Source organism: Hordeum vulgare, chromosome 6H, assembly GCF_904849725.1.
Source record: "Hordeum vulgare subsp. vulgare chromosome 6H, MorexV3_pseudomolecules_assembly, whole genome shotgun sequence".
Lineage (NCBI taxonomy): Eukaryota > Viridiplantae > Streptophyta > Magnoliopsida > Poales > Poaceae > Hordeum > Hordeum vulgare.
This window is the reverse complement of record NC_058523.1, coordinates 490,155,716-490,166,640: the sequence shown is the minus strand read 5'-3', so window position 1 is coordinate 490,166,640 and position 10,925 is coordinate 490,155,716.

The window sequence follows — 10,925 nt, the reverse complement described above, 5'->3', positions numbered from 1 at the left end:
ATGTGTTTTGGACCGTGACCGTTCCCCATTGGGTTTCCAATCGTGTAGGCCTTTTTCCATCATGCCCAAGATTAAACACACTGCCCGGAAGAACTCTGTTGGCTCATCCACTCGTGCCACTCCTGGCATGGGGTCGGATGACTCCGATGTACCACGCCGTCCCTTCAAACGGCTCGCCCGGCGTCCTCCTCCACAGCCCCGCTCCTCGTATGATGGCTCTGACTTCGAGGATGAGCTTGCAGCTGAGGAACGTGCTGAATACTTTGCCGTTCGGAAGACTATGCTGAAGTCGGGGACTCGCAGGCCCTCGTATATGCCACTGCCTCCTCCTGAACAGCCCGAAGGTGATGCTCGTCGCATCTCCCTTGAACCTCCTCCTGCTTTAGGTCGTGAAGTCAAGGACTTCACCAAGGCTCCTAAGTCTTCCTACTTTACATTCCGCCGCGATGTTGACCAATTTTCTATTGAACGTGACTCTATGGACTCATATTTCCACACACACGTCCAAGCGGACATCTTTTCTACTGTCATCGTACCTAAGGGTCTCTCAGAACATCATTATATTGATCTTGAGCATATTCGCACTCACCCGACGAAATACCCTGGTGCCATTGAGCTCATTGAGTCATCGGGGCTCGCTGCCCCCTTTGCTTTTCGGTGCGATTTTAACAGTGCCGCTATTCATCAATTTTATGCCACGTGTTTCTTTGGCTCAAAGAACACTGTTAGCTGGATGACTTATGATGTTGAGTTCACAGCCTCTTATGCTGAGTTTGTTGCCGCACTCGGTTTCCCCGACTCCGGCACCAAAATCCATAAGAATGATCCTAACCATGCACCTAAGCCCATTGAGGCGTGTGGCCTTCTCCTCAAACCACTTCGTGAACTTGATGCAGACGAACGGATGAAGGATCTTAACCAAGTATCCATCTGGCGCTCTCCCTTCTTTATCATATTTCAGTGTCTTATCCGCACCATCTATCCCAAGATGGGTGACAGGGGAACCTGCAGCGGCTACTGTATTGATATCATGTCACATTTACACGAGTTCCCCAAGCGCAAGATTAATGTGCCTCACTTTCTCTGGCATGAGATTCGGCTCGCTAGTCTTCAATACAAGCGAGCCTTCCCTCATGCCCCCTTCATCCAGGCATTTATTCATCATGTTGCTGAATTCACTGTTGCTCCCACTCACACGCATCACAAGTGGGCCATTTCCAATCACATGGCGGATGACTATGCTCCTAATAAAACCTCATCCACCTCCACTCACCGCACTGCTGCCCGGTCAGCAACCCCTTCATCCAGCTCAGCTCCTCTCGGTCGCTTTGCCAAATTCATTGGCCAGGCACATTCTGCCATGATGAAGGCTTTCTCTTTCCAGTGCGGTCAAACTCATGATGTGGTTTCTCGCCTCATCTCCTCCAAGAATGCCCTCAAGGCTCGTCTGAGAGACTCGGGCGCTCTTGATGTGAGTGACGATGAGGATCTTCCTGTTGCTCCTCCTTCTGACTTCGGCTTCCCATCTCGCCCTGAGTGGGCTGACTTCCTTCACGAGGCTGGTGGCAGTGGCCTGCCTGATGATGATGATGTTAATGAGGGTGATATTTGAGTATGTGGTAGCATTGTCGGGTTCCTTCCTTTTTGGTCCTTGATGCGAAAGGGGGAGGACATTATCTTATCTTAGTTTCGATTATGGTTTCTCTCATAATGTATGGTATGATGTAGTATGTCGAACTTAATGATGTGTCATCATGTAACGATACTTATGGATGATGTACTATGCCATCACTTATGGATGATGTATTGTTAAACTATCATGTGGTGATGAGATATCATGATATTATCGTTGTGTCATATGATGATGAGTTTTATGCTATCCTATTGATTCATATGATATGCTTTGATTCATATGATATGCTATGTATTGTTGAACTATTATGGTGTAATGTTATATCATGATGTTATCTTCAAAGCACGCATTAAGGAGGAGCTCCCGCACTTACCTATTTTACTATGCATGTAATCAGGGGGAGTTTCATAAGCATCGTAACAAATCTCTCCTAAACCAAACATGTTTATTACTATTTTTTGAGAGCTATATGTATGTTGATATCAACTACCAAAAAGGGGGAGATTGAAAGTGCAGTCATGCCCTTAATCGTGTTTTGGTGTTGCTGACAACACACATATAGATAACTAATCACTAATCCCCTTTAAGTTATTGTTAATGATCATGTGTTGATAAGGACAAGCTCATGTGCTAATAAGGAAAAGATCAAGATAAGCATTCCTGAGCACTACATGCTTGATTCTTGTGGATGTTCACATGGTGGACAAATGAAGATGAATACATAAGCTAGGCTTTCCACATTGTGTATGGGTGAGCTACTTGAAGACTCCATCATGTCTTGCTTTCAACTTGAGCCAAGAAGGAACAACAAAATCAAGCTCAAGTGAAAGGGCTAACTCAAAGGTATCAGTTCCTTTGACGTTAGTGGTGCGGAGTGATGGTCAGCGAACAAAAATATACACTCAAGTATGAATCATCAGTATCCTTTTTATGATTCTTGAGTCTTTAGGGATCCTGCACTATTAAGAGGGGATCACAGGTTTTGCGATGAACTTGCTCAAACTACATCTCTACTTTTGTGCTCATACCACATCTCCACTGCTCGGCTTTGATCTCAAAAACAGAACCAATGTGTCGGACATCCGGCTTCCTCGAGACGTCCGAGGGCCGGACGCCCGACCACTTTGGAAATCCGGAACCTTATACCAGAGCCAAAGTCTCGGACATCCGGCTCCCTCCGGACGTTCGAGGGTCGGACGCCCGACCACTTCGGAAAACCGGAACCTTGCACCACAGAAATCCAGAGTCATATAACTCGGACTTCCGGCCTCCCCCTGCCGTCCGACGGCCGGATGTCCGGCCACTTTTAGAATCCGGTGCCCTTGAACAGAGCTGAACTCTCGGACATCCGACCTTCTCTTCGGTCGTCCGGTCCCTGTTCAACTATATAGTGATTCCTGATATCTATACAGTGGTTCCTGATATATATACATCCCTCGGACGACCGACCCCTGTCGGACGTCCGACCCCTTGTGGGCGTCCGGACATCCGAGAACTGCCGGACGTCTGACCACTGTCAGACTTAAGTGACCCCAATGGTCACTTTCCCCTCCACTATAAATACCCCCCTCCCACTTCATCAGAGGCTGTCCAACACAGCCATATCCTCATAAGAACACATTTCTACCTCACACACATTTGCTCACACCGAATCTTAGATCCCAAGAGCATTTGTGAGCCCCTTTGAGAGTTCTTCCAATCAAAAGATAGATCGTCTCCCTCTCCTCCTCTCAACCCAAGCTATTTGAGATTTGAGCAAGTTTTGAGCATTCCCCGTGATCTTGTTACTCTTGGAGGTTGGAGACTCCTAGGCGGTAGGAGTTCTTCGGAGAGGAATCAATCCGTGTGATTACCCCCGGAAAAGTTTGTGAGGGTTTGGAAGCCACCTCAAAGGCTTACCACTAGTGGGTGAGAAACGCCTTCGTGGTGTTATCTTAAAGGGAGAATAGGGTGAGCCTTCGTGGCGTTGGTGTGCCATCGTGGTAACATCCACCTCTCTAACGGTGACTAGCTTCCCTCCAAGGAAGTGAACATCGGGATACATCTTTGTCTCAGTGACCTTGGTTATCCCTAACCCTAACTCCTTACTTGTGGTTTACTTGTGTTACTTGAGCCTACGTACATTGCATATTGTTTGTGCTCATTATATTGTGTTGGCTATTTCTTTGTACAAGATTAATCGTTCAAGCATACCCTCTATATCCACACATTCACACTTGCAGCTTTTGATATATCGTGTGCTATAGGGTGATCTAGTATCTTGTGTCATTCACCTACTTGTCGTGTGATATAGCTCAAGTAAGTTTGTGTAACTTAGTTGTGCTTGTTAGTAACCGTGTTGTGTCCATCTTGGTAGATCGTGTTGTTGGTACACGTTGCGGTGCCTATTGCATTTAGGATTTGTGCTTGAAAAGTATCCTCTTAGTTTATTTCCGCATTAAGTTTAAGCCAAATACGAAGAAGTTTTTAAATAGCCTATTCACCCCCCCCCCCCTCTAGGCGTCATCGTGGTCCTTTCAATGATCCTCACCTTTATAAGGAAGGAGTAGAAGTCATGCCTATGAACTATTCACTTGTCATTGAACCATTTGATGTGTGGGGCTTTGATTATTTGGGACCCTTCCCGAGTTCCAATGGGTATACTCACATCTTAGTTGCTGTTGATTATGTCACTAAGTGGGTAGAGGCTATCCCCACTAGAAATGTTGATCACCACACCTCTATTAAGATGCTTAAATAAGTCATTTTCCCAAGATTTGGAGTCCCTAGATATCTGATGACTGATGTCGGTTCACACTTCATTCATGGTGTTTTCCTCAAGATGCTCGCTAAGTATGATGTAAACCATAGAGTTGTATCTCCTTATCATCCTCAGTCTATTGGTCAAGTGGAGTTGAGTAATAGGGAGATCAAATTGATCTTACAAAAGACTGTCAATAGATATCGAAAGAATTGGTCTTGCAAACTTGACGATGCACTATGGGCTTATAGGACTGCTTCTAAGAATCCCATGGGCATGTCACCGTAAAAAATGGTTTACGGTAAGGCCTATCATTTAGCTCTTGAGCTAGAACACAAAGCTTATTGGGCAATCAAAGAGCTCAACTTCGATTTCAAACTTGCCGGTGAGAAGCAGTTGTTTGATATCAGCTCATTAGATGAATGGAGGGCCCAGGCATATGAGAATGCCAAGTTGTTCAAGGAAAAGGTTAAGAGATGGCACGATAAAAGAATACAAAAACGTGAGTTCAATGTAGGTGATTATGTCCTGCTATACAATTCTCGCTTAAGATTCTTCGCAGGCAAGCTTCTCTCTAAATGGGAAGGTCCCTATGTTGTCGAGGAAGTATATCGTTCCGGTGCCATCAAAATCAATAACACGGAAGGTAATTTTCCTAGAGTGGTAAATGGGCAAAGAATCAAGCATTATATCTCTGGTACTCCCATAAATGTTGAGAGCAATATCATCAATATCATAACTCCAGAGCAGTACATAAGGGATGTTTATCAGCCTGTTTCAGACTCTGAAAACGAAGAGGTATGTGTTTCGGTAAGTAATTGGACTCCAAAACTTTTCTAGTAGGAAATTTTCTCCGTTTTGGAATTTATGGAAAAATAGAAAAATAATAAGCAGTCCGGAGAGCGGACGAGGCGGCCACAAGCTTGGTAGCCGCGGCCTCCCCCCTGGCCGCGGCTACAGGGCTTGTGGGCACCTCGTGTACCTCCCGGACTCCGTTTTCTTGCAGAGCACTCCTTCTGGTCTAGAAAATATCATTATATATATGCCCGAGGGTTTTGATCTCTGTATCGCGCAGTTTTCCTCTGTTTTCGTTTCGAGCCTGTTTCTGTTGCAGATCTAGATCGTCATGACCTCCCCAAAAGCTCCTAAGGACAAGATCTTCGAGAAGGTCATCAATCCTTACCTCACGGAAGTGCTGCAACACCCTCAATCTATTGAGATGCATGAGGGGATGTTGCACATCCGTGATGTTGAGGGGCCTAAGAAGACCGTAAGCATGGAGACGAGGCTCGAAGCAATGGAGCAACAAGTCTTCAAGTGCCAAGGGATGGTGGAGTGTGGACTCAACGCCAACCACATGATAATCACGGAGTTCAACAACAAGCACAAGATGGATGCCAATGACATTGGGAAGCACCTATCCAGGCTCTATGACAGGGTTGATCAACTCTAGGGCCAGATCTATGACCTGCAGAACCAAAACTGTGAGTATGAGTATAGATTTAAATCAATACGGTTGGCTGCAGATTTGAGGATTCCGGCGACTCGTTCATCCTGCCATGATGGAGCACCTATGCCTTGGAAGACGGAGGATCAAACTCATGTTGCAACTCCTCCACCATCACCAGCAAAGGAAGACAACTAAGCATTGGTATGGGCAACTCCCATGGCTTGTGCCAAGCTTGGGAGAGTTGCCCTGGTATCGTATCACCTTTATATCTTTTGCTTTTACCTTTGTTTTAGTTCTTTCCTTTTCAGTTTTTATTTCTTCTCTTAGTGGAATAAGTCTTTAGTGTTTAGTTTGAGTCTTTTGCCTTGTGTCTCCCCCGATGTATTCAAGCTTGCGAGCTATATAATAAAGAGTATCTTAGTCAAGGGCTTTGTTTTGTGCCGTGATCAAAAGTATGAAAAGAACGATAGCATGCAAGATCATGAGATTATCTTATGGAAAGTGATAGCTTCACATATAACAAGTATGATGATTGAAACTTGTTGAGAATAGACCAACATAGACCCCCAGTCATTGTTGCAATTAATAAGAAGTAATAAGGAAAGAGAGGTTCACATATAAATATATCATCTTAGACACTTTTTACAATTGTGAGCACTCACCAAACTATTACAAGCTTAGAAGTAGATGTTGTACAAGGAAGACAACATAATGAATTGTGTTTTCTTGATTCCAAACAATGTTATATGTCTAGAGATCCCTTAGCATGTGACGATTGCTTCCACCTCATATTAGGCAAAACTCCCGCACCAAGTAGAGATACTACTTGTGCATCCATAAACCTTCAAACCAGTCTTGCCATGAGTGTCCACCATACCTACCTATGGATTGAATAAGATCCCTCAAGTAAGTTGTCATCGGTGCAAGCAATAAAAATTGCTCTCTAATATGTATGATCTATTAGTGTGTGGAAAATAAGCTTTATACGAACCTGTTATGAGGAAGACATAAAAGCGATAGACTGCATAATAAAGTTCTTTATCGCAGGAGGCAATATAAAGTGACGTTCCTCCGCACTAAGAGGACACTCATCCAAGCCTCAAAAGCGCCTGACAACCTCTGCTTCCCTCTGCGAAGGTCCTATCTTGTACCTTTACCTTTTTTCCTTGTGAAAGTCATGGTGATCAACACCAATTCCCTATCCCGTCTTCATCTTGGTGAACGTCATATGCTAGGGAAAGATCTATATTCATATATCAACTTGGAGATGAGTACTTATGCTTTATTATTGTTGACTTTACCCTTGAGGTAAATGGTTGGGAGGCAAAATTATAAGCCCCTATCTTTCTGTGTGTCCAACTGAAATTTTGATGCCATGAGTACGACGTGAGTTGTAACAATTGTGGTAAACAAAAGAGATGATTGAGTATGTGGATTTGCTTTACAAGCTCTTATTTGACTCTTTCTGATGTTATCATAAATTGCAATTGCTTCAATGACTATGGACTTTTGTTGGCTACTTCTCGGTAAGGTTTTTGATTCATACTTTCCTTTGTGAAGGAATTGTTACTTTCCCATAAGAATCTTTATGATGTATTGATGTTCTATGTGTGATCATGATGCCCTCATGTCCATATTATGTTTTATCGAAACCTTCATGCCTAAACATGTGGACATGTTTATGGATCTTGGTTTTCGCTTGAGGACAAGCGAGCTTTAAGCTTGGGGGACTTGATACGTCCATTTTGCATCATGCTTTCACGTTGATATTTATCGCTTTATGGACTGTTATTATACTTTGTGGTACCATACTTATGCCTTTTCTCTCTTATTTTGCAAGGTTTATTTGAAGAGGGAGAATACCTACAGCTGGAATTCTGGACTGGAAAAGGAGCAAGTCTGAGTCCTCTATTCTGCGCAACTCCAAATGCCCTGAAAATCAACGTGGAATTTTTTGGGAATATATCAAAAATACTGGGTGAAACAAGTGCCAGAGGGGAGCTGCCAGGGGCCCACAAGCCTGGTAGCCGTGGCCTGCCCCCTGGCCGCGGTTACAGGGCTTGTGGACACCCTGGTGGACCACTGGCCCCCCTCTTCTGCTATATGAAGGGTTTCGTCCGGAAAAAAATCAGGGCGGAGCTGTTTCGTGGATTCGCCGCCGCCACGAGGCGAAACTTGAGCAGAACCAATCTAGAGCTCCGGGAGGACGATCCTGCCGGGGAAACTTTCCTCTCGGAGGGGGAAATCGTCGCCATCGTCATCACCAACACTCCTCTCATCGGAGGGGACTCGTCTCCATCAACATCTTCATCGGCACCATCTCATCTCCAAACCCTAGTTCATCTCTTGTAACCAATCTCCGTCTCGCGACTCCGATTGGTACTTGTAAGGTTGCTAGTAGTGTTGATTACTCTTTGTAGTTGATGCTAGTTGGATTACTTGGTGGAAGAGTTTATGTTCAGATCCTTGATGCTACTCATTACACCTCTGATCATGATTATGAGTGCTCTTTGTGAGTAGTTACTTTTGTTCCTGAGAACATGGGATAAGTCATGCTAATAATAGTCATGTGAATTTGGTATTCGTTCGGTATTTTGATATGTTGTATGTTGTTTTTCCTCTAGTGGTGTTATGTGAACGTCGACTACATGACACTTCACCATTATTTGGGCCTAGAGGAAGGCAATGGGGAGTAGTAAGTAGATGATGGGTTGCTAGAGTGATAGAAGCTTAAACCCAAGTCTATACATTGCTTCGTAAGGGGCTGATTTGGATCCACTAGTTTAATGATATGGTTAGACTTTGTCTTAATTCTTATTTTGTAGTTGCAGATGCTTGCGAGAGGGGTTAATCATAAGTGGGATGCGTGTCCAAGTAAGGGCAGTACCCAATCGCCGGTCCACCCACATGTCAAACTATCAAAGTAACAAACGCGAATCATATGAACATGATGAAACTAGCATGACAGAAATTCCCGTGTGTCCTCGGGAGCGTTTTTCCTCCTATAAGACTTTGTTCAGGCTTGTCCCTTGCTACAAAAGGAATTGGGCCACTTTGCTGCACCGTTGCTATTACTTGTTACTTGTTACTTCTCACCTGCTATGTTTCACCTCACTACACCATCACTTGTTATCGCTACTTTCAGTGCTTGCAGTTATTACTTTGCTGAAAACCGTTTATAAGAGCCTTCCGCTCCTCATTGGGTTCGACACTCTTACTTATCGAAAGGACTACGATTGATCCCCTATACTTGTGGGTCATCACCGGTGAAGTTGCGGACGAACGCCTCCTTGAAGTCAACCCAAGAGTTGACGCTGCCGGCTGGCAGGCTTTTGAGCCAGGTCCGGGCGAGCCGGTCAGCATGAGAGGCACGTAGAGGACCGCTACACACTTTTTGCCCCTGGCGATGCCGACTGCGGTGGTGCCGCTGTAGATGGGGGTATCACGAGGGAGAGTGAAGCCTTTAGGGAACGGCTCCCCTCGGATCCGGGTGCCGAAGCACGCCGGAGCAATGGGACCCTCCTCCTCTAGGAGGGCCGACTGCGCTAGAAGGTTGAGGCGCTTGCGAGCGTTGTTGTCCCTATGAGGGACGCGAGGGCCGTTCCGGGCCGAGATCCCAAGGATGCCCTGGGACTAAGTCGCCTTGGCCTTCTCACGATGCCTCGGCGGGGGAACCTTGTGCACCGAATCACCCTCGTCGCCAGCCTCCTTGTGGCGCCAGCAGGAAACTAGCTCGCTCTGGCGCTCGTAACACCGATCTTGACTGCCCTCACCCTTCCGGCCAGAAGTGCGATGCATGGAGGAACCTCGGGCGTGATGACGGCCGCTGGGGTTGCGGTGAGTGATGACCCACAAGTATAGGGGATCAGTAGTAGTCCTTTCGATAAGTAAGAGTGTCGAACCCAACGAGGAGCAGAAGGATCTCACAAGTGGTTTTCAGCAAGGAAAAATCTGCACGCACTGAAATTGTCGGTAACAAGTGATTGTGTGGTGAGATGATTCGTAGCAAGCAACAAGTAACAAAAGTAGAAATGGTGCAGCAAAGTGGCCCAATCCCTTTTGTAGCAAGGGACAAGCCTGGACATAGCCTTGTAGGAGGAAAAACGCTCCCGAGGACACACGGGAATTTCTGTCATGCTAGTTTCATCATGTTCATATGATTCGCGTTCGTTACTTTGATAGTTTGATATGTGGGTGGAAGAGTGCTTGGGTACTGCCCTTACTTGGACAAGCATCCCACTTATGATTAACCCCTGTCGCAAGCATCCGCAACTACAAACGAAGAATTAAGACAAAGTCTAACCATAGCATTAAACTAGTGGATCCAAATCAGCCCCTTACGAAGCAACGCATAAACTAGGGTTTAAGCTTCTGTCACTCTAGCAACCCATCATCTACTTACTACATCCAAATGCCTTCCTCTAGGCACAAATAATGGTGAAGTGTTATGTAGTCGACGTTCACACAACACCACTAGAGGAAAAACAACATACAACATATCAAATTACCGAACGAATACCAAATTCACATGACTACTATTAGCATGACTTGTCCCATGTCCTCAGGAACAAAAGTAACTACTCACAAAGCATAATCATATTCATGACCAGAGAGGTAATGAGTAGCATCAAGGATCTGAACATAAACTCTTCCACCAAGTAATCCAACTAGCATCAACTACAGAGAGTAATCAAGACTACTAGCAACCTTACAAGTACCAATCGGAGTCACGAGATGGAGATTGGTTACAAGTGATGAACTAGGGTTTGGAGATGAGATGGTGCTGATGAAGATGTTGATGGTGACGAGTCCCCTCCGATGAGAGGAGTGTCGGTGATGACGATGGCGGCGATTTCCCCCTCCGGGAGGGAAGTTTCCCCGGCAGGATCGTCCTGCCGGAGCTCTAGATTGGTTCTGCACAAGTTCCGCCTCGTGGCGGCGGAGAAACCACGAAAAAGCTCCTCCTTGATTTTTTCCTGGATGAAACCGTTCATATAGCAAAAGAGGGGGCCAGTGGGCTAGTGGGCTGCCCACAAGCCCTCATGGTGCGGCCTGGGGGGTGGCTGCGCCGTGCAGGCTTGTGGGCACCCCCTGGTGCCCCT